Source organism: Euprymna scolopes, chromosome 23, assembly GCF_053919585.1.
Source record: "Euprymna scolopes isolate OS-2025 chromosome 23, ASM5391958v1, whole genome shotgun sequence".
NCBI lineage: Eukaryota > Metazoa > Mollusca > Cephalopoda > Sepiida > Sepiolidae > Euprymna > Euprymna scolopes.
The window spans coordinates 36,697,535-36,725,332 of record NC_136504.1 but is presented as its reverse complement, the minus strand read 5'-3'; the positions used below and the strand labels follow the sequence as shown (position 1 = coordinate 36,725,332).

The 27,798-nt window shown below is 28.4% G+C and overlaps 1 protein-coding gene across 1 annotated transcript in view; it reads left to right on the top strand.

Moving 5' to 3' along the window:
* LOC145245823 (uncharacterized) overlaps positions 1-27,798 on the top strand; it is a 118,555-nt gene that overhangs the window by 68,106 nt on the left and 22,651 nt on the right. The gene's annotated exons all lie outside the window — the stretch shown is intronic.

The following is a 27,798-nucleotide window of genomic DNA, read 5'->3' as shown; positions in this document are numbered from 1 at the left end:
ATGACCGCGTACATGAAAATTTTCGAATTTTTCAAAGTCTTCATTTTGTTATATTTTTATGTCTAAATGAAAGAAAATCAGCCAAACATAAATAAGAATAACATTAAAACCTTTCTATAGAAAGGAAACATTGTGAATGGCAGTATCGTCGAGTAAACTAAAACCCTACAAATCTGACATGTCCGCGTACATGAAAATTTTCGAATTTTTCAAAGTCTTCATTTTGTTATATTTTTATGTCTAAATGAAAGAAAATCAGCCAAAAATAACTAATAATAACATTAAAACCTTTCTATAAGAAGGTAAACATTGTGAATGGCAGTATCGCAAAGTAAACTTAAACCCTTAAAATCTGACATGTCCGCGTACATGAAAATTTTCGAATTTTTCAAAGTCTTCATTTTGTTATATTTTTATGTCTAAATGAAAGAAAATCAGCCAAAAATAACTAAGAATAACATTTAAGCCTTTCTATAAGAAAGAAAACATTGTGAATGGCAGTATGGTCAAGTAAACTAAAACCCTGAAAATCTGACATGACCGCGTACATGAAAATTTTCGAATTTTTAAAAGTCTTCATTTTGTTATATTTTTATGTCCAAATGAAAGAAAATCAGCCAAAAATAACTAAGAATAACATTAAAGCCTTTCTATAAGAAAGAAAACATTGTGAATGGCAGTATCGTCAAGTAAACTAAAACCCTGAAAATCTGACATGACCGCGTACATGAAAATTTTCACATTTTTCAAAGTCTTCATTTTGTTATATTTTTATGTCTAAATGGATGTAAATCAGCCAAAAATAACTGAGAATAACATTAAAACCTTTCTATAAGAAAGAAAACATTGTGAATGGCAGTATCCAAAAGTAAACTCAAACCCTAAAAACTGACATTTCCGCGTACAATAACATTTTCGAATTTTTCAAAGTCTTCATTTTGTTATATTTTTATGTCTAAATGAAAGAAAATAAGCCAAAAATAACTAAAAATTACATTAAAACCTTTCTATAAGAAGGTAAACATTGTGAATGGCAGTATCGTAGAGTAAACTAAAACCCTACAAATCTGACATGTCCGCGTACATGAAAATTTTCGAATTTTTCAAAGTCTTCATTTTGTTATATTTTTATGTCTAAATGAAAGAAAATCAGCCAGAAATAACTAAGAATAACACGAAAACCTTTCCATAAGAAAGGAAACATTGTGAATGTCAGTATTGAAAAGTAAACTAAAACCCTACAAATCTGACATGTCCGCGTACATAAAAATTTTCGAATTTTTCAAAGTCTTCATTTTGTTATATTTTTATGTCTAAATGAAAGAAAATCAGCCAACAATTACTAATAATAACATTAAAACCTTTCTATAAGAAAGGAAACATTGTGAATGGCAGAATCGAAAAGTAAACTAAAACCCTAAAAATCTGACATGTCCGCGTACATGAAAATTGTCGACTTTTTTAAAGTCTTCATTTTGTTATATTTTTTTGTCTAAATGAAAGACAATCAGCCACAAATAAGTAAGAATAACATTAAAACCTTTACATAAGAAAGGAAACATTGTTAATGGCAGTATCAAAAAGTAAACTAAAACCCTACAAATCTGACATGTCCGCGTACATTAAAATTTTCGAATTTTTCAAAGTCTCCATTTTGTTATATTTTTATGTGTAAATGAAAGAAAATCAGCCAACATAACTAAGAATAACATTAAAACCATTCGATAAGAAAGGAAACATTGTTAATTGCAGGATCGAAAATTAAACTTAAACCCTACAAATCTGAGATGTCCGCGTACATGAAAATTTTCGAATTTTTCAAAGTCTCCATTTTGTTATATTTTTATGTCTAAATGAAAGAAAATCAGCCAAAAATAACTAAGAATACCATTAAAACCTTTCTATAAGAAAGGAAACATTGTGAATGGCAGTATTGTCAAGTAAACTAAAGCCCTAAAAATCTGACATGTCCGCGTACATGAAAATGTACGAATTTTTCAAAGTCTCCATGTTGTTATATTTTTATGTCTAAAGGAAAGAAAATCAGCCAAAAATAACTAAGAATAACATTAAAACCTTTTTATAAGAAAAGGAAACATTGTGAATGTCAGTATCGTCAAGTAAACTAAAACCCTACACATCTGACATGTCCGTGTACATGAAAATTTTCGAATTTTTCAAAGTCTTCAGTTTGTTATAATTTTATGTCTAAATAGAAGAAAATCAGATAAAAATAACTAGGAATGACATTAAAACCTGTCTATCAGAAAGGAAACATTGTGAATGGCAGCATCGAAAAGTAAACTAACACACTACACATCTGACATGTCCACATACATGAAAATTTTCGAATGTTTCAAAGTCTTCATTTTGTTATATTTTTATGTCTAAATGAAAGAAAATCAGCCAAAGATAACTAAGAATGACATTAAAACCTTTCTATAAGAAAGGAAACATTGTGAATGGCAGCATCGCAAAGTAAACTAACACCCTACAAATCTGACATGTCCGCGTACATGAAAGTTTCCGAATTTTTCAAAGTTTTCATTTTGTTATATTTTTATTTCTAAATGAAAGAAAATCAGCCAAAAATAACTAGGAATAACATTAAAACCTTTCTATAAGAAAGGAAACATTGTGAATGGCAGTATCTAAAAGTAAACTAAAACCCTAAAATTCTGACATGACCGCGTACATGAAAATTTTCGAATTTTTCAAAGTCTTCATTTAGTTATATTTGTATGTCTAAATTGAAGTAAATAAGCCAAAAATAACTAAGAATAACATTAAAACCTTTCTATAAGAAAGAAAACATTGTGAATGGCACTATCAGAAAAGTAAACTAAAACCCTAAAAATCTGACATGTCCATGTACATGAAAATTTTCGAATTTTTCAAAGTCTTCATTTTGTTATATTTTTATGTCTAAATGAAAGAAAATCAGCCAAAAATTACTAAGAATAATATTAAAACCTTTCTATAAGAAGGTAAACATTATGAATGGCAGTATCGCAAAGTAAACTTAAACCCTTAAAATCTGACATGTCCGCGTACATGAAAATTTTCGAATTTTTGAAAGTCTTCATTTAGTTATATTTGTATGTCTAAATTTAAGTAAATAAGCCAAAAATAACTAAGAATAACATTAAAACCTTTCTATAAGAAAGAAAACATTGTGAATGGCAGTATCGAAAAGTAAACTCAAACCCTAAAAATCTGACATGTCCGCGTACAATAAAATTTTCGAATTTTTCAAAGTCTTCATTTTGTTATATTTTTATGTCTAAATGAAAGAAAATCAGCCAAAAATAACTAATAATAACATTAAAACCTTTCTATAAGAAAGGAAACATTGTGAATGGCAGTATCGAAAAGTAAACTCAAACCCTAAAAATCTTACATGTCCGCGTACATGAAAATTTTCGAATTTTTCAAAGTCTCCATTTTGTTATATTTTTATGTCTAAATGAAAGAAAATCAGCCAAAAATAACTAAGAATAACATTTAAACCTTTCTATAAGAAAGAAAACATTGTGAATGGCAGTATCGTCAAGTAAACTAAAACCCTACAAATCTGACATGTCCACGTACATGAAAAATTTCGAATTTTTCAAAGTCTTCATTTTGTTATATTTTTATGTCTAAATGAAAGAAAATCAGGCAAAAATAACTAAGAATAACATTAACACCTTTCTATAAGAAAGGAAACATAGTGAATTGCAGTACTGTCAAGTAAACTAAAACCCTACAAATCTGACATGTCCGCGTACATAAAAATTTCAGAATTTTTCAAAGTCTCCATTTTGTTACATTTTGATGCCTAAATAAAAGAAAATCAGCCAAAAATAACTAAGAATAACATTAAAACCTCTCTATAAGAAAGGAAACATTGTGAATGGCAGTATCGTCAAGTAAACTAAAACCCTACAAATCTGACATGTCTGCGTACATGAAAATTTTCGAATTTTTCAAAGTCTTCACTTTGTTATATTTTTATGTCTAAATGGAAGAAAATCAGCCAAAAATAACTAAGAATAACATTAAAACGTTTCTATAAGAAAGGAAACATTGTGAATGGCAGTATCGAAAAGTAAACTAAAACCCTACAAATCTTACATGTCCGCGTACATGAAAATTTTCGAATTTTTCAAAGTCTTCATTGTGTTATATTTTTATGTCTAAATGAAAGAAAATCAGCAAAAAAACTAAGAATAACATTAAAACCATTCTATAAGGAAGGAAACATTGTGAATGGCAGTAGCGTCAAGTAAACACAAACCCTACAAATCTGAGATGTCCGCATACATAAAAATTTTCGAATTTTTCAAAGTCTTCATTTTGTTATATTTTTATGTCTAAATGAAAGAAAATCAGCAATAAATAACTAAGAATAACACGAAAACCTTTCTATAAGAAAGGAAACATTGTGAATGGCAGTATAGAAAAGTAAACTAAAACCCTAAAAATCTGACATGACCGCGTACATGAAAATTTTCGAATTTTTCAAAGTCTTCATTTTGTTATATTTTTTTGTCTTAATGGAAGAAAAATAGCCAAAAATAACTAAGAATAACATTAAAACCTTTCTATAAGTAAGGAAACATTGTGAATGGCAGTATCGTCAAGTAAACTAAAACCCTACAAATCTTACATGTCCGCGTACATGAAAATTTTCGAATTTTTCAAAGTCTCCATTTTGTTATATTTTTATGTCTAAATGAAAGAAAATCAGCCAAAAATAACTAATAATAACATTAAAACATTTCTATAAGAAAGGAAACATTGTGAATGGCAGTATCGTCAAGTAAACTAAAACCCTACAAATCTTACATGTCCGCGTACATTAAAATTTTCGAATTTTTCAAAGTCTCCATTTTGTTATATTTTTATGTGTAAATGAAAGAAAATCAGCCAACATAACTAAGAATAACATTAAAACCATTCGATAAGAAACGAAACATTGTTAATTGCAGGATCGAAAATTAAACTAAAACCCTACAAATCTGAGATGTCCGCGTACATGAAAATTTTCGAATTTTTCAAAGTCTCCATTTTGTTATATTTTTATGTCTAAATGAAAGAAAATCAGCCAAAAATAACTAAGAATACCATTAAAACCTTTCTATAAGAAAGGAAACATTGTGAATGGCAGTATTGTCAAGTAAACTAAAGCCCTAAAAATCTGACATGTCCGCGTACATGAAAATGTACGAATTTTTCAAAGTCTCCATGTTGTTATATTTTTATGTCTAAAGGAAAGAAAATCAGCCAAAAATAACTAATAATAACATTAACACCTTTCTATAAGAAAAGAAAACATTGTGAATGGCAGTATCGTCAAGTAAACTAAAACCCTACAAATTTTACATATCCGCGTACATGAAAATTTTCGAATTTTTCAAAGTCTTCATTTTGTTATATTTTTATGTCTAAATGAAAGAAAATCAGCAATAAATAACTAAGAATAACACGAAAACCTTTCTATAAGAAAGGAAACATTGTGAATGGCAGTATCGTCAAGTAAACTAAAACCCTACAAATCTTACATGTCCGCGTACATGAAAATTTTCGAATTTTTCAAAGTCTTCATTGTGTTATATTTTTATGTCTAAATAAAAGAAAATCAGCAATAAATAACTAAGAATAACATTAAAACCATTCTATAAGGAAGGAAACATTGTGAATGGCAGTAGCGTCGAGTAAACACAAACCCTACAAATCTGAGATGTCCGCGTACATAAAAATTTTCGAATTTTTCAAAGTCTTCATTTTGTTATATTTTTATGTCTAAATGAAAGAAAATCAGCAATAAATAACTAAGAATAACACGAAAACCTTTCTATAAGAAAGGACACATTGTGAATGGCAGTATAGAAAAGTAAACTAAAACCCTAAAAATCTGACATGACCGCGTACATGAAAATTTTCGAATTTTTCAAAGTCTCCATTTTGTTATATTGTTTTGTCTTAATGAAAGAAAATCAGCCAAAAATAACTAAGAATAACATTAAAACCTTTCTATAAGAAAGGAAACATTGTGAATGGCAGTATCGTCAAGTAAACTAAAACCCTACAAATCTTACATGTCCGCGTACATGAAAATTTTCGAATTTTTGAAAGTCTTCATTGTGTTATATTTTTATGTCTAAATGAAAGAAAATCAGCAAAATAACTAAGAATAACATTAAAACCATTCTATAAGGAAGGAAACATTGTGAATGGCAGTAGCGTCAAGTAAACACAAACCCTACAAATCTGAGATGTCCGCATACATAAAAATTTTCGAATTTTTCAAAGTCTTCATTTTGTTATATTTTTATGTCTAAATGAAAGAAAATCAGCAATAAATAACTAAGAATAACACGAAAACCTTTCTATAAGAAAGGAAACATTGTGAATGGCAGTATAGAAAAGTAAACTAAAACCCTAAAGATCTGACATGACCGCGTACATGAAAATTTTCGAATTTTTCAAAGTCTTCATTTTGTTATATTTTTTTGTCTTAATGGAAGAAAAATAGCCAAAAATAACTAAGAATAACATTAAAACCTTTCTATAAGTAAGGAAACATTGTGAATGGCAGTATCGTCAAGTAAACTAAAACCCTACAAATCTTACATGTCCGCGTACATGAAAATTTTCGAATTTTTCAAAGTCTTCATTTTGTTATATTTTTATGTCTAAATGAAAGAAAATCAGCAATAAATAACTAAGAATAACATTAAAACCTTTCTATAAGAAAGAAAACATTGTGAATGGCAGTATCGTCAAGTAAACTAAAACCCTACAAATCTTACATGTCCGTGTACATTAAAATTTTCGAATTTTTCAAAGTCTCCATTTTGTTATATTTTTATGTGTAAATGAAAGAAAATCAGCCAACATAACTAAGAATAACATTAAAACCATTCGATAAGAAACGAAACATTGTTAATTGCAGGATCGAAAATTAAACTTAAACCCTACAAATCTGAGATGTCCGCGTACATGAAAATTTTCGAATTTTTCAAAGTCTCCATTTTGTTATATTTTTATGTCTAAATGAAAGAAAATCAGCCAAAAATAACTAAGAATACCATTAAAACCTTTCTATAAGAAAGGAAACATTGTGAATGGCAGTATTGTCAAGTAAACTAAAACCCTAAAAATCTGACATGTCCGCGTACATGAAAATGTACGAATTTTTCAAAGTCTTCATTTTGTTATATTTTTATGTCTGAATGAAAGAAAATCAGCAATAAATAACTAAGAATAACACGAAAACCTTTCTATAAGAAAGGAAACATTGTGAATGGCAGTATCGTCAAGTAAACTAAAACCCTACAAATCTGACATGTCCGCGTACATGAAAATTTTCGAATTTTTCAAAGTCTTCATTGTGTTATATTTTTATGTCTAAATAAAAGAAAATCAGCAATAAATAACTAAGAATAACATTAAAACCTTTCTATAAGGAAGGAAACATTGTGAATGGCAGTAGCGTCGAGTAAACACAAACCCTACAAATCTGAGATGTCCGCGTACATAAAAATTTTCGAATTTTTCAAAGTCTTCATTTTGTTATATTTTTATGTCTAAATGAAAGAAAATCAGCAATAAATAACTAAGAATAACACGAAAACCTTTCTATAAGAAAGGAAACATTGTGAATGGCAGTATCGTCAAGTAAACTAAAACCCTACAAATCTTACATGTCCGCGTACATGAAAATTTTCGAATTTTTCAAAGTCTTCATTGTGTTATATTTTTATGTCTAAATAAAAGAAAATCAGCAATAAATAACTAAGAATAACATTAAAACCATTCTATAAGGAAGGAAACATTGTGAATGGCAGTAGCGTCGAGTAAACACAAACCCTACAAATCTGAGATGTCCGCGTACATAAAAATTTTCGAATTTTTCAAAGTCTTCATTTTGTTATATTTTTATGTCTAAATGAAAGAAAATCAGCAATAAATAACTAAGAATAACACGAAAACCTTTCTATAAGAAAGGAAACATTGTGAATGGCAGTATAGAAAAGTAAACTAAAACCCTAAACATCTGACATGACCGCGTACATGAAAATTTTCGAATTTTTCAAAGTCTCCATTTTGTTATATTTGTTTGTCTTAATGAAAGAAAATCAGCCAAAAATAACTAAGAATAACATTAAAACCTTTCTATAAGAAAGGAAACATTGTGAATGGCAGTATCGTCAAGTAAACTAAAACCCTACAAATCTTACATGTCCGCGTACATGAAAATTTTCGAATTTTTCAAAGTCTTCATTGTGTTATATTTTTATGTCTAAATGAAAGAAAATCAGCAAAATAACTAAGAATAACATTAAAACCATTCTATAAGGAAGGAAACATTGTGAATGGCAGTAGCGTCAAGTAAACACAAACCCTACAAATCTGAGATGTCCGCATACATAAAAATTTTCGAATTTTTCAAAGTCTTCATTTTGTTATATTTTTTTGTCTTAATGGAAGAAAAATAGCCAAAAATAACTAAGAATAACATTAAAACCTTTCTATAAGTAAGGAAACATTGTGAATGGCAGTATCAAAAAGTAAACTAAAACCCTACAAATCTTACATGTCCGCGTACATGAAAATTTTCGAATTTTTCAAAGTCTCCATTTTGTTATATTTTTATGTCTAAATGAAAGAAAATCAGCCAAAAATAACTAATAATAACATTAAAACCTTTCTATAAGAAAAGAAAACATTGTGAATGGCAGTATCGTCAAGTAAACTAAAACCCTACAAATTTTACATATCCGCGTACATGAAAATTTTCGAATTTTTCAAAGTCTTAATTTTGTCATATTTTTATGTCTAAATGAAAGAAAATCAGCAATAAATAACTAAGAATAACACGAAAACCTTTCTATAAGAAAGGAAACATTGTGAATGGCAGTATCGTCAAGTAAACTAAAACCCTACAAATCTGACATGTCCGCGTACATGAAAATTTTCGAATTTTTCAAAGTCTTCATTGTGTTATATTTTTATGTCAAAATAAAAGAAAATCAGCAATAAATAACTAAGAATAACATTAAAACCATTCTATAAGAAAGGAAACATTGTGAATGGCAGTAGCGTCGAGTAAACACAAACCCTACAAATCTGAGATGTCCGCGTACATAAAAATTTTCGAATTTTTCAAAGTCTTCATTTTTTATATTTTTATGTCTAAATTAAAGAAAATCAGCAATAAATAACTAAGAATAACACGAAAACCTTTCTATAAGAAAGGAAACATTGTGAATGGCAGTATCGTCAAGTAAACTAAAACCCTACAAATCTTACATGTCCGCGTACATGAAAATTTTCGAATTTTTCAAAGTCTTCATTGTGTTATATTTTTATGTCTAAATAAAAGAAAATCAGCAATAAATAACTAAGAATAACATTAAAACCATTCTATAAGGAAGGAAACATTGTGAATGGCAGTAGCGTTGAGTAAACACAAACCCTACAAATCTGAGATGTCCGCGTACATAAAAATTGTCGAATTTTTCAAAGTCTTCATTTTGTTATATTTTCATGTCTTAATGAAAGAAAATCAGCAATAAATAACTAAGAATAACACGAAAACCTTTCTATAAGAAAGGAAACATTGTGAATGGCAGTATAGAAAAGTAAACTAAAACCCTAAACATCTGACATGACCGCGTACATGAAAATTTTCGAATTTTTCAAAGTCTCCATTTTGTTATATTTGTTTGTCTTAATGAAAGAAAATCAGCCAAAAATAACTAAGAATACCATTAAAACCTTTCTATAAGAAAGGAAACATTGTGAATGGCAGTATCGTCAAGTAAACTAAAACCCTACAAATCTTACATGTCCGCATACATAAAAATTTTCGAATTTTTCAAAGTCTTCATTTTGTTATATTTTTATGTCTAAATGAAAGAAAATCAGCCAAAAATAACTAATAATAACACGAAAACCTTTCTATAAGAAAGGAAACATTGTGAATGGCAGTATAGAAAAGTAAACTAAAACCCTAAAGATCTGACATGACCGCGTACATGAAAATTTTCGAATTTTTCAAAGTCTTCATTTTGTTATATTTTTATGTCTAAATGAAAGAAAATCAGCAATAAATAACTAAGAATAACACGAAAACCTTTCTATAAGAAAGGAAACATTGTGAATGGCAGTATCGTCAAGTAAACTAAAACCCTACAAATCTTACATGTCCGTGTACATTAAAATTTTCGAATTTTTCAAAGTCTCAATTTTGTTATATTTTTATGTGTAAATGAAAGAAAATCAGCCAACATAACTAAGAATAACATTAAAACCATTCGATAAGAAACGAAACATTGTTAATTGCAGGATCGAAAATTAAGCTTAAACCCTACAAATCTGAGATGTCCGCGTACATGAAAATTTTCGAATTTTTCAAAGTCTCCATTTTGTTATATTTTTATGTCTAAATGAAAGACAATCACCCAAAAATAACTAAGAATACCATTAAAACCTTTCTATAAGAAAGGAAACATTGTGAATGGCAGTATTGTCAAGTAAACTAAAACCCTAAAAATCTGACATGTCCGCGTACATGAAAATGTACGAATTTTTCAAAGTCTCCATTTTGTTATATTTTTATGTCTAAATGAAAGAAAATCAGCCAAAAATAACTAATAATAACATTAAAACCTTTCTATAAGAAAAGAAAACATTGTGAATGGCAGTATCGTCAAGTAAACTAAAACCCTACAAATTTTACATATCCGCGTACATGAAAATTTTCGAATTTTTCAAAGTCTTCATTTTGTTATATTTTTATGTCTAAATGAAAGAAAATCAGCAATAAATAACTAAGAATAACATTAAAACCTTTCTATAAGAAAGGAAACATTGTGAATGGCAGCATCGCAAAGTAAACTAAAACGCTACAAATCTGACATGTCCGCGTACATGAAAATTTCCGAATTTTTCAAAGTTTTCATTTTGTTATATTTTAAGTTCTAAATGAAAGAAAATCAGCCAAAAATAACTAAGAATGACATTAAAACCTTTCTATAAGAAAGGAAACATTGTGAATTGCAGTACTTTCAAGTAAACTAAAACGCTACAAATCTGACATGTCCGCGTACATGAAAATTTTCGAATTTTTCAAAGTGTCCATGTTGTTATATTTTTATGTCTGAATGAAAGAAAATCAGCCAAAAATAACTAAGAATAACATTAAAACCTTTCTATAAGAAAGGAAACATTGTGAATGGCAGTATCGAAAAGTAAACTAAAACCCTACAAATCTGACATGTCCACGTACATGAAAATTTTCGAATTTTTCAAAGTCTTCATTTTGTTATATTTTATGTCTAAATGAAAGAAAATAAGCCAAAAATAACTAAGAATAACATTAAAACCTTTTTATAAGAAAGGAAACATTGTGAATGTCAGTATCGAAAAGTAAACTAAAACCCTACAAATCTGACATGTCCGCGTACACGAAAATTTTCGAATTTTTCAAAGTCTTCAGTTTGTTATAATTTTATGTCTAAATAGAAGAAAATCAGATAAAAATAACTAAGAATGACATTAAAACCTTTCTATCAGAAAGGAAACATTGTGAATGGCAGAATCGAAAAGTAAACTAACACACTACACATCTGACATGTCCACATACATGAAAATTTTCGAATGTTTCAAAGTCTTCATTTTGTTATATTTTTATGTCTAAATGAAAGAAAATCAGCCAAAGATAACTAAGAATGACATTAAAACCTTTCTATAAGAAAGGAAACATTGTGAATGGCAGCATCGCAAAGTAAACTAACACCCTACAAATCTGACATGTCCGCGTACATGAAAGTTTCCGAATTTTTCAAAGTTTTCATTTTGTTATATTTTTATTTCTAAATGAAAGAAAATCAGCCAAAAATAACTAGGAATAACATTAAAACCTTTCTATAAGAAAGGAAACATTGTGAATGGCAGTATCGAAAAGTAAACTAAAACACTACAAATCTGACATGTCCGCGTACATGAAAATTTTCGAATTTTTCAAAGTCTCCATTTTGTTATATTTTTATGTCTAAATGAAAGAAAATCAGCCAAAAATAACTAAGAATAACATTAAAACCTTTCTATAAGAAAGGAAACATTGTGAATGGCAGCATCGCAAAGTAAACTAAAACGCTACAAATCTTACATGTCCGCGTACATGAAAATTTTCGAATTTTTCAAAGTTTTCATTTTGTTATATTTTTATTTCTAAATGAAAGAAAATCAGCCCAAAATTACTAAGAATAACATTAAAACCTTTCTATAAGAAAGGAAACATTGTGAATGGCAGTATCGTCAAGTAAACTAAAACCCTACAAATCTGACATGTCCGCGTACATGAAAATTTTCGAATTTTTCAAAGTCTCCATGTTGTTATATTTTTATGTCTAAATGAAAGAAAATAAGCCAAAAATAACTAAGAATAACATTAAAACCTTTTTATAAGAAAGGAAACATTGTGAATGTCAGTATCGAAAAGTAAACTAAAACCCTACAAATCTGACATGTCCGCGTACATGAACATTTTCGAATTTTTCAAAGTCTTCAGTTTGTTATAATTTTATGTCTAAATGGAAGAAAATCAGATAAAAATAACTAAGAATGACATTAAAACCTTTCTTTCAGAAAGGAAACATTGTGAATGGCAGCATCGAAAAGTAAACTAACACACTACACATCTGACATGTCCACATACATGAAAATTTTCGAATGTTTCAAAGTCTTCATTTTGTTATATTTTTATGTCTAAATGAAAGAAAATCAGCCAAAGATAACTAAGAATGACATTAAAACCTTTCTATAAGAAAGGAAACATTGTGAATGGCAGTATCGTCAAGTAAACTAAAACCCTACAAATCTTACATGTCCGCGTACATGAAAATTTTCGAATTTTTCAAAGTCTTCATTTTGTTATATTTTTATGTCTAAATGAAAGAAAATCAGCAATAAATAACTAAGAATAACATTAAAACCTTTCTATAAGAAAGAAAACATTGTGAATGGCAGTATCGTCAAGTAAACTAAAACCCTACAAATCTTACATGTCCGTGTACATTAAAATTTTCGAATTTTTCAAAGTCTCCATTTTGTTATATTTTTATGTGTAAATGAAAGAAAATCAGCCAACATAACTAAGAATAACATTAAAACCATTCGATAAGAAACGAAACATTGTTAATTGCAGGATCGAAAATTAAACTTAAACCCTACAAATCTGAGATGTCCGCGTACATGAAAATTTTCGAATTTTTCAAAGTCTCCATTTTGTTATATTTTTATGTCTAAATGAAAGAAAATCAGCCAAAAATAACTAAGAATACCATTAAAACCTTTCTATAAGAAAGGAAACATTGTGAATGGCAGTATTGTCAAGTAAACTAAAACCCTAAAAATCTGACATGTCCGCGTACATGAAAATGTACGAATTTTTCAAAGTCTTCATTTTGTTATATTTTTATGTCTGAATGAAAGAAAATCAGCAATAAATAACTAAGAATAACACGAAAACCTTTCTATAAGAAAGGAAACATTGTGAATGGCAGTATCGTCAAGTAAACTAAAACCCTACAAATCTGACATGTCCGCGTACATGAAAATTTTCGAATTTTTCAAAGTCTTCATTGTGTTATATTTTTATGTCTAAATAAAAGAAAATCAGCAATAAATAACTAAGAATAACATTAAAACCTTTCTATAAGGAAGGAAACATTGTGAATGGCAGTAGCGTCGAGTAAACACAAACCCTACAAATCTGAGATGTCCGCGTACATAAAAATTTTCGAATTTTTCAAAGTCTTCATTTTGTTATATTTTTATGTCTAAATGAAAGAAAATCAGCAATAAATAACTAAGAATAACACGAAAACCTTTCTATAAGAAAGGAAACATTGTGAATGGCAGTATCGTCAAGTAAACTAAAACCCTACAAATCTTACATGTCCGCGTACATGAAAATTTTCGAATTTTTCAAAGTCTTCATTGTGTTATATTTTTATGTCTAAATAAAAGAAAATCAGCAATAAATAACTAAGAATAACATTAAAACCATTCTATAAGGAAGGAAACATTGTGAATGGCAGTAGCGTCGAGTAAACACAAACCCTACAAATCTGAGATGTCCGCGTACATAAAAATTTTCGAATTTTTCAAAGTCTTCATTTTGTTATATTTTTATGTCTAAATGAAAGAAAATCAGCAATAAATAACTAAGAATAACACGAAAACCTTTCTATAAGAAAGGAAACATTGTGAATGGCAGTATAGAAAAGTAAACTAAAACCCTAAACATCTGACATGACCGCGTACATGAAAATTTTCGAATTTTTCAAAGTCTCCATTTTGTTATATTTGTTTGTCTTAATGAAAGAAAATCAGCCAAAAATAACTAAGAATAACATTAAAACCTTTCTATAAGAAAGGAAACATTGTGAATGGCAGTATCGTCAAGTAAACTAAAACCCTACAAATCTTACATGTCCGCGTACATGAAAATTTTCGAATTTTTCAAAGTCTTCATTGTGTTATATTTTTATGTCTAAATGAAAGAAAATCAGCAAAATAACTAAGAATAACATTAAAACCATTCTATAAGGAAGGAAACATTGTGAATGGCAGTAGCGTCAAGTAAACACAAACCCTACAAATCTGAGATGTCCGCATACATAAAAATTTTCGAATTTTTCAAAGTCTTCATTTTGTTATATTTTTTTGTCTTAATGGAAGAAAAATAGCCAAAAATAACTAAGAATAACATTAAAACCTTTCTATAAGTAAGGAAACATTGTGAATGGCAGTATCAAAAAGTAAACTAAAACCCTACAAATCTTACATGTCCGCGTACATGAAAATTTTCGAATTTTTCAAAGTCTCCATTTTGTTATATTTTTATGTCTAAATGAAAGAAAATCAGCCAAAAATAACTAATAATAACATTAAAACCTTTCTATAAGAAAAGAAAACATTGTGAATGGCAGTATCGTCAAGTAAACTAAAACCCTACAAATTTTACATATCCGCGTACATGAAAATTTTCGAATTTTTCAAAGTCTTAATTTTGTCATATTTTTATGTCTAAATGAAAGAAAATCAGCAATAAATAACTAAGAATAACACGAAAACCTTTCTATAAGAAAGGAAACATTGTGAATGGCAGTATCGTCAAGTAAACTAAAACCCTACAAATCTGACATGTCCGCGTACATGAAAATTTTCGAATTTTTCAAAGTCTTCATTGTGTTATATTTTTATGTCAAAATAAAAGAAAATCAGCAATAAATAACTAAGAATAACATTAAAACCATTCTATAAGGAAGGAAACATTGTGAATGGCAGTAGAGTCGAGTAAACACAAACCCTACAAATCTGAGATGTCCGCGTACATAAAAATTTTCGAATTTTTCAAAGTCTTCATTTTTTATATTTTTATGTCTAAATTAAAGAAAATCAGCAATAAATAACTAAGAATAACACGAAAACCTTTCTATAAGAAAGGAAACATTGTGAATGGCAGTATCGTCAAGTAAACTAAAACCCTACAAATCTTACATGTCCGCGTACATGAAAATTTTCGAATTTTTCAAAGTCTTCATTGTGTTATATTTTTATGTCTAAATAAAAGAAAATCAGCAATAAATAACTAAGAATAACATTAAAACCATTCTATAAGGAAGGAAACATTGTGAATGGCAGTAGCGTTGAGTAAACACAAACCCTACAAATCTGAGATGTCCGCGTACATAAAAATTGTCGAATTTTTCAAAGTCTTCATTTTGTTATATTTTCATGTCTTAATGAAAGAAAATCAGCAATAAATAACTAAGAATAACACGAAAACCTTTCTATAAGAAAGGAAACATTGTGAATGGCAGTATAGAAAAGTAAACTAAAACCCTAAACATCTGACATGACCGCGTACATGAAAATTTTCGAATTTTTCAAAGTCTCCATTTTGTTATATTTGTTTGTCTTAATGAAAGAAAATCAGCCAAAAATAACTAAGAATACCATTAAAACCTTTCTATAAGAAAGGAAACATTGTGAATGGCAGTATCGTCAAGTAAACTAAAACCCTACAAATCTTACATGTCCGCATACATAAAAATTTTCGAATTTTTCAAAGTCTTCATTTTGTTATATTTTTATGTCTAAATGAAAGAAAATCAGCCAAAAATAACTAATAATAACACGAAAACCTTTCTATAAGAAAGGAAACATTGTGAATGGCAGTATAGAAAAGTAAACTAAAACCCTAAAGATCTGACATGACCGCGTACATGAAAATTTTCGAATTTTTCAAAGTCTTCATTTTGTTATATTTTTATGTCTAAATGAAAGAAAATCAGCAATAAATAACTAAGAATAACACGAAAACCTTTCTATAAGAAAGGAAACATTGTGAATGGCAGTATCGTCAAGTAAACTAAAACCCTACAAATCTTACATGTCCGTGTACATTAAAATTTTCGAATTTTTCAAAGTCTCAATTTTGTTATATTTTTATGTGTAAATGAAAGAAAATCAGCCAACATAACTAAGAATAACATTAAAACCATTCGATAAGAAACGAAACATTGTTAATTGCAGGATCGAAAATTAAGCTTAAACCCTACAAATCTGAGATGTCCGCGTACATGAAAATTTTCGAATTTTTCAAAGTCTCCATTTTGTTATATTTTTATGTCTAAATGAAAGACAATCACCCAAAAATAACTAAGAATACCATTAAAACCTTTCTATAAGAAAGGAAACATTGTGAATGGCAGTATTGTCAAGTAAACTAAAACCCTAAAAATCTGACATGTCCGCGTACATGAAAATGTACGAATTTTTCAAAGTCTCCATTTTGTTATATTTTTATGTCTAAATGAAAGAAAATCAGCCAAAAATAACTAATAATAACATTAAAACCTTTCTATAAGAAAAGAAAACATTGTGAATGGCAGTATCGTCAAGTAAACTAAAACCCTACAAATTTTACATATCCGCGTACATGAAAATTTTCGAATTTTTCAAAGTCTTCATTTTGTTATATTTTTATGTCTAAATGAAAGAAAATCAGCAATAAATAACTAAGAATAACATTAAAACCTTTCTATAAGAAAGGAAACATTGTGAATGGCAGCATCGCAAAGTAAACTAAAACGCTACAAATCTGACATGTCCGCGTACATGAAAATTTCCGAATTTTTCAAAGTTTTCATTTTGTTATATTTTAAGTTCTAAATGAAAGAAAATCAGCCAAAAATAACTAAGAATGACATTAAAACCTTTCTATAAGAAAGGAAACATTGTGAATTGCAGTACTTTCAAGTAAACTAAAACGCTACAAATCTGACATGTCCGCGTACATGAAAATTTTCGAATTTTTCAAAGTGTCCATGTTGTTATATTTTTATGTCTGAATGAAAGAAAATCAGCCAAAAATAACTAAGAATAACATTAAAACCTTTCTATAAGAAAGGAAACATTGTGAATGGCAGTATCGAAAAGTAAACTAAAACCCTACAAATCTGACATGTCCACGTACATGAAAATTTTCGAATTTTTCAAAGTCTTCATTTTGTTATATTTTATGTCTAAATGAAAGAAAATAAGCCAAAAATAACTAAGAATAACATTAAAACCTTTTTATAAGAAAGGAAACATTGTGAATGTCAGTATCGAAAAGTAAACTAAAACCCTACAAATCTGACATGTCCGCGTACACGAAAATTTTCGAATTTTTCAAAGTCTTCAGTTTGTTATAATTTTATGTCTAAATAGAAGAAAATCAGATAAAAATAACTAAGAATGACATTAAAACCTTTCTATCAGAAAGGAAACATTGTGAATGGCAGAATCGAAAAGTAAACTAACACACTACACATCTGACATGTCCACATACATGAAAATTTTCGAATGTTTCAAAGTCTTCATTTTGTTATATTTTTATGTCTAAATGAAAGAAAATCAGCCAAAGATAACTAAGAATGACATTAAAACCTTTCTATAAGAAAGGAAACATTGTGAATGGCAGCATCGCAAAGTAAACTAACACCCTACAAATCTGACATGTCCGCGTACATGAAAGTTTCCGAATTTTTCAAAGTTTTCATTTTGTTATATTTTTATTTCTAAATGAAAGAAAATCAGCCAAAAATAACTAGGAATAACATTAAAACCTTTCTATAAGAAAGGAAACATTGTGAATGGCAGTATCGAAAAGTAAACTAAAACACTACAAATCTGACATGTCCGCGTACATGAAAATTTTCGAATTTTTCAAAGTCTCCATTTTGTTATATTTTTATGTCTAAATGAAAGAAAATCAGCCAAAAATAACTAAGAATAACATTAAAACCTTTCTATAAGAAAGGAAACATTGTGAATGGCAGCATCGCAAAGTAAACTAAAACGCTACAAATCTTACATGTCCGCGTACATGAAAATTTTCGAATTTTTCAAAGTTTTCATTTTGTTATATTTTTATTTCTAAATGAAAGAAAATCAGCCCAAAATTACTAAGAATAACATTAAAACCTTTCTATAAGAAAGGAAACATTGTGAATGGCAGTATCGTCAAGTAAACTAAAACCCTACAAATCTGACATGTCCGCGTACATGAAAATTTTCGAATTTTTCAAAGTCTCCATGTTGTTATATTTTTATGTCTAAATGAAAGAAAATAAGCCAAAAATAACTAAGAATAACATTAAAACCTTTTTATAAGAAAGGAAACATTGTGAATGTCAGTATCGAAAAGTAAACTAAAACCCTACAAATCTGACATGTCCGCGTACATGAACATTTTCGAATTTTTCAAAGTCTTCAGTTTGTTATAATTTTATGTCTAAATGGAAGAAAATCAGATAAAAATAACTAAGAATGACATTAAAACCTTTCTTTCAGAAAGGAAACATTGTGAATGGCAGCATCGAAAAGTAAACTAACACACTACACATCTGACATGTCCACATACATGAAAATTTTCGAATGTTTCAAAGTCTTCATTTTGTTATATTTTTATGTCTAAATGAAAGAAAATCAGCCAAAGATAACTAAGAATGACATTAAAACCTTTCTATAAGAAAGGAAACATTGTGAATGGCAGCATCGCAAAGTAAACTAACACCCTACAAATCTGACATGTCCGCGTACATGAAAGTTTCCGAATTTTTCAAAGTTTTCATTTTGTTATTTTTTTATTTCTGAATGAAAGAAAATCAGCCAAAAATAACTAGGAATAACATTAAAACCTTTCTATAAGAAAGGAAACATTGTGAATGGCAGTATCGAAAAGTAAATTAAACCCTACAAATCTGACATGTCCGCGTACATGAAAATTTTCGAATTTTTCAAAGTCTCCATTTTGTTATATTTTTATGTCTAAATGAAAGAAAATCAGCCAAAAATAACTAAGAATAACATTAAAACCTTTCTATAAGAAAGGAAACATTGTGAATGGCAGCATCGCAAAGTAAACTAGAACGCTACAAATCTGACATGTCCGCGTACATGAAAATTTCCGAATTTTTCAAAGTTTTCATTTTGTTATATTTTTATGTCTAAATGAAAGAAAATCAGCCAAAAATAACTAAGAATAACATTAAAACCTTTCTATAAGAAAGGAAACATTGTGAATTGCAGTATCGTCAAGTAAACTAAAACCCTGCAAATCTGACATGTCCGCGTACATGAAAATTTTCGAATTTTTTAAAGTCTCCATGTTGTTATATTTTTATGTCTAAATGAAAGAAAATCAGGCAAAAATAACTAAGAATTGCATTAAAACCTTTCTATAAGAAAGGAAACATTGTGAATGGCAGCATCGCAAAGTAAACTAAAACCCTACAAATCTGACATGTTTGCGTACATGAAAATTTCCGAATTTTTCAAAGTCTTCATTTTGTTATATTTTTATGTCTAAATGAAAGAAAATCAGCTAAAAATAACTAAGAATAACATTAAAACTTTTCTATAAGAAAGGAAACATTGTGAATGGCAGTATCGTTAAGTAAACTAAAACCCTAAAAATCTGACATGACCGCGTACATGAAAATTTTCGAATTTTTCAAAGTCTCCATTTTGTTATATTTTTATGTCTAAATGGAAGAAAATCAGCCAAAAATAACTAAGAATAACATTAAAACCTTTCTTTAAGAAAGGAAACATTGTGAATGGCAGTATCGAAAAGTAAACTTGAACCCTACAAATCTGACATGTCCGCGTACATGAAAATTTTCGAATTTTTCAAAGTCTCCATTTTGTTATATTTTTATGTCTAAATGGAAAAAAATCAGCCAAAAATAACTAAGAATAACATTAAAACCTTTCTATAAGAAAGGAAACATTGTGAATGGCAGTATCGTCAAGTAAACTAAAACCCTACAAATCTGAGATGTACATGAAAATTTTCGAAAAGGAAACATTGTGAATGGCAGTATCGTCAAACTAACACCCTACAAATCTGACATGTCCGCGTACATGAAAATTTTCGATTTTTTCAAAGGCTTCATTTTGTTATATTTTTATGTCTAAATGAAAGGTAATCAGCCAAAAATAACTAAGAATAACATTAAAACCTTTCTATAAGAAAGGAAACATAGTGAATTGCAGTACTGTCAAGTAAACTAAAACCCTACAAATCTTACATGTCCGCGTACATTAAAATTTTCGAATTTTTCAAAGTCTTCATTTTGTTATATTTTTATGTCTAAATGAAAGAAAATCAGCCAAAAATAACTAAGAATAACATTAAACCCTTTCTATAAGAAAAGAAACATTGTGAATGGCAGTATCGAAAAGTAAACTAAAACCCTACAAATCTTACATGTCCGCGTACATGAAAATTTTCGAATTTTTCAAAGTCTTAATTTTATTATATTTTTATGTCTAAATGAAAGAAAATCAGCCAAAAATAACTAAGAATAACATTAAAACCTTTCTATAAGAAAGGAAACATTGTGAATGGCAGTATCGCCAAGTAAACTAAAACCCTAAAAATCTTACATGTTCATGAAAATTTTCGAATTTTTCAAAGTCTCCATTTTGTTATATTTTTATGTCTGAATGGAAGAAAATCAGCCAAAAATAACTAAGAATAACATTAAAACCTTTCTATAAGAAAGGAAACATTGTGAATGGCAGTATCGTCAAGTAAACTAAACCCTACAAATCTGACATGTCCGCGTACATGAAAATTTTCGAATTTTTCAAAGTCTTCATTTTGTTATATTTTTATGTCTGAATGGAGGAAAATCAGCCAAAAATAACTAAGAATAACATTAAAACCTTTCTATAAGAAAGGAAACATTGTGAATGGCAGTATCGTCAAGTAAACTAAAACCCTACAAATCTGACATGTCCGCGTACATGAAAATTTTCGAATTTTTCAAAGTCTTCATTTTGTTATATTTTTATGTCTAAATGAAAGAAAATCAGCCAAAGATAACTAAGAATAACATTAAAAACTTTCTATAAGAAAGGAAACATTGTGAATGGCAGTATCGTCAAGTAAACTAAACCCCTACAAATCTTACATGTCCGCGTACATGAAAATTTTCGAATTTTTCAAAGTCTTCATTTTGTTATATTTTGATGTCTAAATGAAAGAAAATCAGCCAAAAATAACTAAGAATAACATTAAAACCTTTCTATAAGAAACGAAACATTGTGAATGGCAGTATCGTCAAGTAAACTAAAACCCTAAAACTCTTACATGTCCGCGTACATGAAAATTTTCGAATTTTTCAAAGTCTCCATTTTGTTATATTTTTATGTCTAAATGAAAGAAAATCAGCAATAAATAACTAAGAATAACATTAAAACCTTTCTATAAGAAAGGAAACATTGTGAATGGCAGTATCGTCAAGTAAGCTAAAACCCTACAAATCTGACATGTCCGCGTACATGAAAATTTCCGAATTGTTCAAAGTTTTCATTTTGTTATATTTTTATTTCTAAATGAAAGCAAATCAGTCAAAAATAACTAAGAATAACATTAAAACCTTTCTATAAGAAAGGAAACATTGTGAATGGCAGTATCGAACAGTAAACTAAAACCCTACAAATCTGACATGTCCGCGTACATGAAAATTTTGTAATTTTTCAAAGTCTTCATTTTGTTATATTTTTATGTCTAAATGAAAGAAAATCAGCCAAAAATAACTAAGAATAACATTAAAACCTTTCTATAAGAAAGGAAACATTGTGAATGGCAGTATCGTCAAGTAAACAAAAACCCTACAAATCTGACATGTCCGCGTACATGAAAATTTTCGCATTTTGAAAGTCTTCATTTTGTTATATTTTTATGTCTAAATGAAAGAAAATCAGCCAAAGATAACTAAGAATAACATTAAAAACTTTCTATAAGAAAGGAAACATTGTGAATGGCAGTATCGTCAAGTAAACTAAACCCCTACAAATCTTACATGTCCGCGTACATGAAAATTTTCGAATTTTTCAAAGTCTTCATTTTGTTATATTTTTATGTCTAAATGAAAGAAAATCAGCCAAAAATAACTAAGAATAACATTAAAACCTTTCTATAAGAAAGGAAACATTGTGAATGGCAGTATCGTCAAGTAAACTAAAACCCTAAAACTCTTACATGTCCGCGTACATGAAAATTTTCGAATTTTTCAAAGTCTCCATTTTGTTATATTTTTATGTCTAAATGATACAAAATCAGCCAAAAATAACTAAGAATAACATTAAAACCTTTCTATAAGAAAGGAAACATTGTGAATGGCAGTATCGTCAAGTAAGCTAAAACCCTACAAATCTGACATGTCCGCGTACATGAAAATTTTCGAATTTTTCAAAGTCTTCATTTTGTTATATTTTTATGTCTAAATGAAAGAAAATCAGCCAAAGATAACTAAGAATAACATTAAAAACTTTCTATAAGAAAGGAAACATTGTGAATGGCAGTATCGAACAGTAAACTAAAACCCTACAAATCTGACATGTCCGCGTACATGAAAATTTTCGAATTTTTCAAAGTCTTCATTTTGTTATATGTTGATGTCTAAATGAAAGAAAATCAGCCAAAAATAACTAAGAATAACACGAAAACCTTTCTATAAGAAGGTAAACATTGTGAATGGCAGTATCGTCAAGTAAACTAAAACCCTACAAATCTTACATGTCCGCGTACATGAAAATTTTCGAATTTTTCAAAGTCTCCATTTTGTTATATTTTTATGTCTTAATGAAAGAAAATCAGCCAAAAATAACTAAGAATAACATTAAAACGTTTCTATAAGAAGGTAAACATTGTGAATGGCAGTATCGTCTAGTAAACTAAAACCCTAAAAATCTTACATGTCTGCGTTCATGAAAATTTTCGAATTTTTCAAAGTCTCCATTTTGTTATATTTTTATGTCTAAATGAAAGAAAATCAGCCAAAAATAACTAAGAATAACATTAAAACGTTTCTATAAGAAGGTAAACATTGTGAATGGCAGTATCGTCAAGTAAACTAAAACCCTAAAAATTTACATGTCTGCGTACATGAAAATTTTCGAATTTTTCAAAGTCTCCATTTTGTTATATTTTTATGTCTAAATGAAAGAAAATCAGCCAAAAATTACTAAGAATTGCATTAAAACGTTTCTATAAGAAAGGAAACATTGTGAATTGCAGTATCGTCAAGTAAACTAAAACCCTACAAATCTGACATGTCCGCGTACATGAAAATTTTCGGATTTTTCAAAGTCTTCATTTTGTTATATTTTTATGTCTAAATGAAAGAAAATCAGCCAAAAATAACAAAGAATAACATTAAAACCTTTGTATAAGAAAGGAAACATTGTGAATGGCAGTATCGTCAAGTAAACTTGAACCCTACAAATCTGACATGTCCGCGTACATGAAAATTTTCGAATTTTTCAAAGTCTTCATTTTGTTATATTTTTTTATTTCTAAATGAAAGAAAATCAGCCAAAAATAACTAAGAATAACATTAAAACCTTTCTATAAGAAAGGAAACATTGTGAATGGCAGTATCGTCAAGTAAACTAAAACCCTAAAAATCTTACATGTCCGCTTTCATGAAAATTTTCGAATTTTTCAAAGTCTCCATTTTGTTATATTTTTATGTCTAAATGGAAGAAAATCAGCCCAAAATAACAAAGAATAACATTAAAACCTTTCTATAAGAAAGGAAACATTGTGAATGGCAGTATCGAAAAGTAAACTAGAACCCTACAAATCTGACATGTCCGCGTACCTGAAAATTTTCGATTTTTTCAAAGTCTTCATTTTGTTATATTTTTATGTCTAAATGAAAGAAAATCAGCCAAAAATAACAAAGAATAACATTAAAACCTTTGTATAAGAAAGGAAACATTGTGAATGGCAGTATCGAAAAGTAAACTAAAACCCTAAAAATCTGACATATCCGCGTACCTGAAAATTTTCGATTTTTTCAAAGTCTTCATTTTGTTATATTTTTATGTCTAAATGAAAGAAAATCAGCCAAAAATAACAAAGAATAACATTAAAACCTTTCTATAAGAAAGGAAACATTGTGAATGGCAGTATCGAAAAGTAAACTTAAACCTAGAATCTTACATGTCCGCGTACATGAAAATGTTCGAATTTTTCAAAGTCTCCATTTTGTTATATTTTTATGTCTGAATGGAAGAAAATCAGCCAAAAATAACTAAGAATAACATTAAAACCTTTCTATAAGAAAGGAAACATTGTGAATGGCAGCATCGAAAAGTAAACTAAAACCCTACAAATCTGACATATCCGCGTACATGAAAATTTTCGAATTTTTCAAAGTCTTCATTTTGTTATATTTTTATGTCTTAATGACAGAAAATCAGCCAAAAATAACTAAGAATAACATTAAAACCTTTCTATAAGAAAGGAAACATTGTGAATGGCAGTATCGAAAAGTAAACTAGACCCTACAAATCTGACATGTCCGCGTACATGAAAATGTTCGTATTTTTCAAAGTCTTCATTTTGTTATATGTTTATGTCTAAATGAAAGAAAATCAGCGAAAAATAACTAAGAATAACATTAAAACCTTTCTATAAGAAAGTAAACATTGTGAATGGCAGTATCGTCAAGTAAACTAAAACCTAGAATCTTACATGTCCGCGTACATGAAAATTTTCGAATTTTTCAAAGTCTCCATTTTGTTATATTTTTATGTCTTAATGAAAGAAAATCAGCCAAAAATAACTAAGAATAACATTAAAACGTTTCTATAAGAAGGTAAACATTGTGAATGGCAGTATCGTCAAGTAAACTAAAACCCTTAAAATCTTACATGTCTGCGTTCATGAAAATTTTAGAATTTTTCAAAGTCTCCATTTTGTTATATTTTTATGTCTAAATGAAAGAAAATCAGCCAAAAATAACTAAGAATAACATTAAAACGTTTCTATAAGAAAGGAAACATTGTGAATGGCAGTATCGCCAAGTAAACTAAAACCCTAAAAATCTTACATGTCCGCGTACATGAAAATTTTCGAATTTTTCAAAGTCTCCATTTTGTTATATTTTTATGTCTAAATGAAAGAAAATCAGCCAAAAATTACTAAGAATTGCATTAAAACCTTTCTATAAGAAAGGAAACATTGTGAATTGCAGTATCGTCAAGTAAACTAAAACCCTACAAATCTGACATGTCCGCGTACATGAAAATTTTCGGATTTTTCAAAGTCTTCATTTTGTTATATTTTTTTGTCTAAATGAAAGAAAATCAGCCAAAAATAACAAAGAATAACATTAAAACCTTTGTATAAGAAAGGAAACATTGTGAATGGCAGTATCGTCAAGTAAACTTGAACCCTACAAATCTGACATGTCCGCGTACATGAAAATTTTCGAATTTTTCAAAGTCTCCATTTTGTTATATTTTTTTATTTCTAAATGAAAGAAAATCAGCCAAAAATAACTAAGAATAACATTAAAACCTTTCTATAAGAAAGGAAACATTGTGAATGGCAGTATCGTCAAGTAAACTAAAACCCTAAAAATCTTACATGTCCGCGTTCATGAAAATTTTCGAATTTTTCAAAGTCTCCATTTTGTTATATTTTTATGTCTAAATGGAAGAAAATCAGCCCAAAATAACAAAGAATAACATTAAAACCTTTCTATAAGAAAGGAAACATTGTGAATGGCAGTATCGAAAAGTAAACTAGAACCCTACAAATCTGACATGTCCGCGTACCTGAAAATTTTCGATTTTTTCAAAGTCTTGATTTTGTTATATTTTTATGTCTAAATGAAAGAAAATCAGCCAAAAATAACTAAGAATAACATTAAAACCTTTCTATAAGAAAGTAAACATTGTGAATGGCAGTATCGTCAAGTAAACTAAAACCTAGAATCTTACATGTCTGCGTACATGAAAATTTTCGAATTTTTCAAAGTCTTCATTTTGTTATATTTTTATGTCTAAATGAAAGAAAATCAGCCAAAAATAACTAAGAATAACATTAAAACTTTTCTATAAGAAAGGAAACATTGTGAATGGCAGCATCGAAAAGTAAACTAAAACCCTACAAATCTGACATGTCCGCGTACATGAAAATTGTCGAATTTTTCAAAGTCTCCATTTTGTTATATTTTTATGTCTAAATGAAAGAAAATCAGCAATAAATAACTAAGAATAACATTAAAACATCTCAATAAGAAAGGAAACATTGTGAATGGCAGTATCGTCAAGTAAACTAAAACCCTACAAATCTGACATGTCCGCGTATATGAAAATTTTCGAATTTTTCAAAGTCTCCATTTTGTTATATTTTTATGTCTAAATGAAAGAAAATCAGCCAAAAATAACTAAGTATCACATTAAAACCTTTCTATAAGAAAGGAAACATTGTGAATGGCAGTATCGTCAAGTAAACTAAAACCCTAAAAATCTTACATGTCTGCGTACATGAAAATTGTCGAATTTTTCAAAGTCTCCATTTTGTAATATTTTTATGTCTAAATGAAAGAAAATCAGCAATACAAGTCTCCATTTTGTTATATTTTTATGTCTGAATGAAACAAAATCAGCCAAAAATAACTAAGAATAACATTAAAACCTTTCTATAAGAAAGGAAACATTGTGAATGGCAGTATCGAAAAGTAAACTTGAACCCTACAAATCTTACATGTCCGCGTACATGAAAATGTTCGGATTTTTCAAAGTCTTCATTTTGTTATATTTTTATGTCTAAATGAAAGAAAATCAGCAATAAATAACTAAGAATAACATTAAAACATCTCAATAAGAAAGGAAACATTGTGAATGGCAGTATCGTCAAGTAAACTTGAACCCTACAAATCTGACATGTCCGCGTATATGAAAATTTTCGAATTTTTCAAAGTCTCCATTTTGTTATATTTTTTATTTCTAAATGAAAGAAAATCAGCCAAAAATAACTAAGAATAACATTAAAACCTTTCTATAAGAAAGGAAACATTGTGAATGGCAGCATCGAAAAGTAAACTAAAACCCTACAAATCTGACATCTCCGCGTACATGAAAATTTTCGAATTTTTCAAAGTCTCCATTTTGTTATATTTTTATGTCTAAATGAAAGAAAATCAGCCAAAAATAACTAAGAATAACATTAAAACCTTTCTATAAGAAAGGAAACATTGTGAATGGCAGTATCGCCAAGTAAACTAAAACCCTAAAAATCTTACATGTCTGCGTACATGAAAATTGTCGAATTTTCAAAGTCTTCATTTTGTTATATTTTTATGTCTAAATGAAAGAAATCAGCAATAAATAACTAAGAATAACATTAAAACATCTCAATAAGAAAGGAAACAT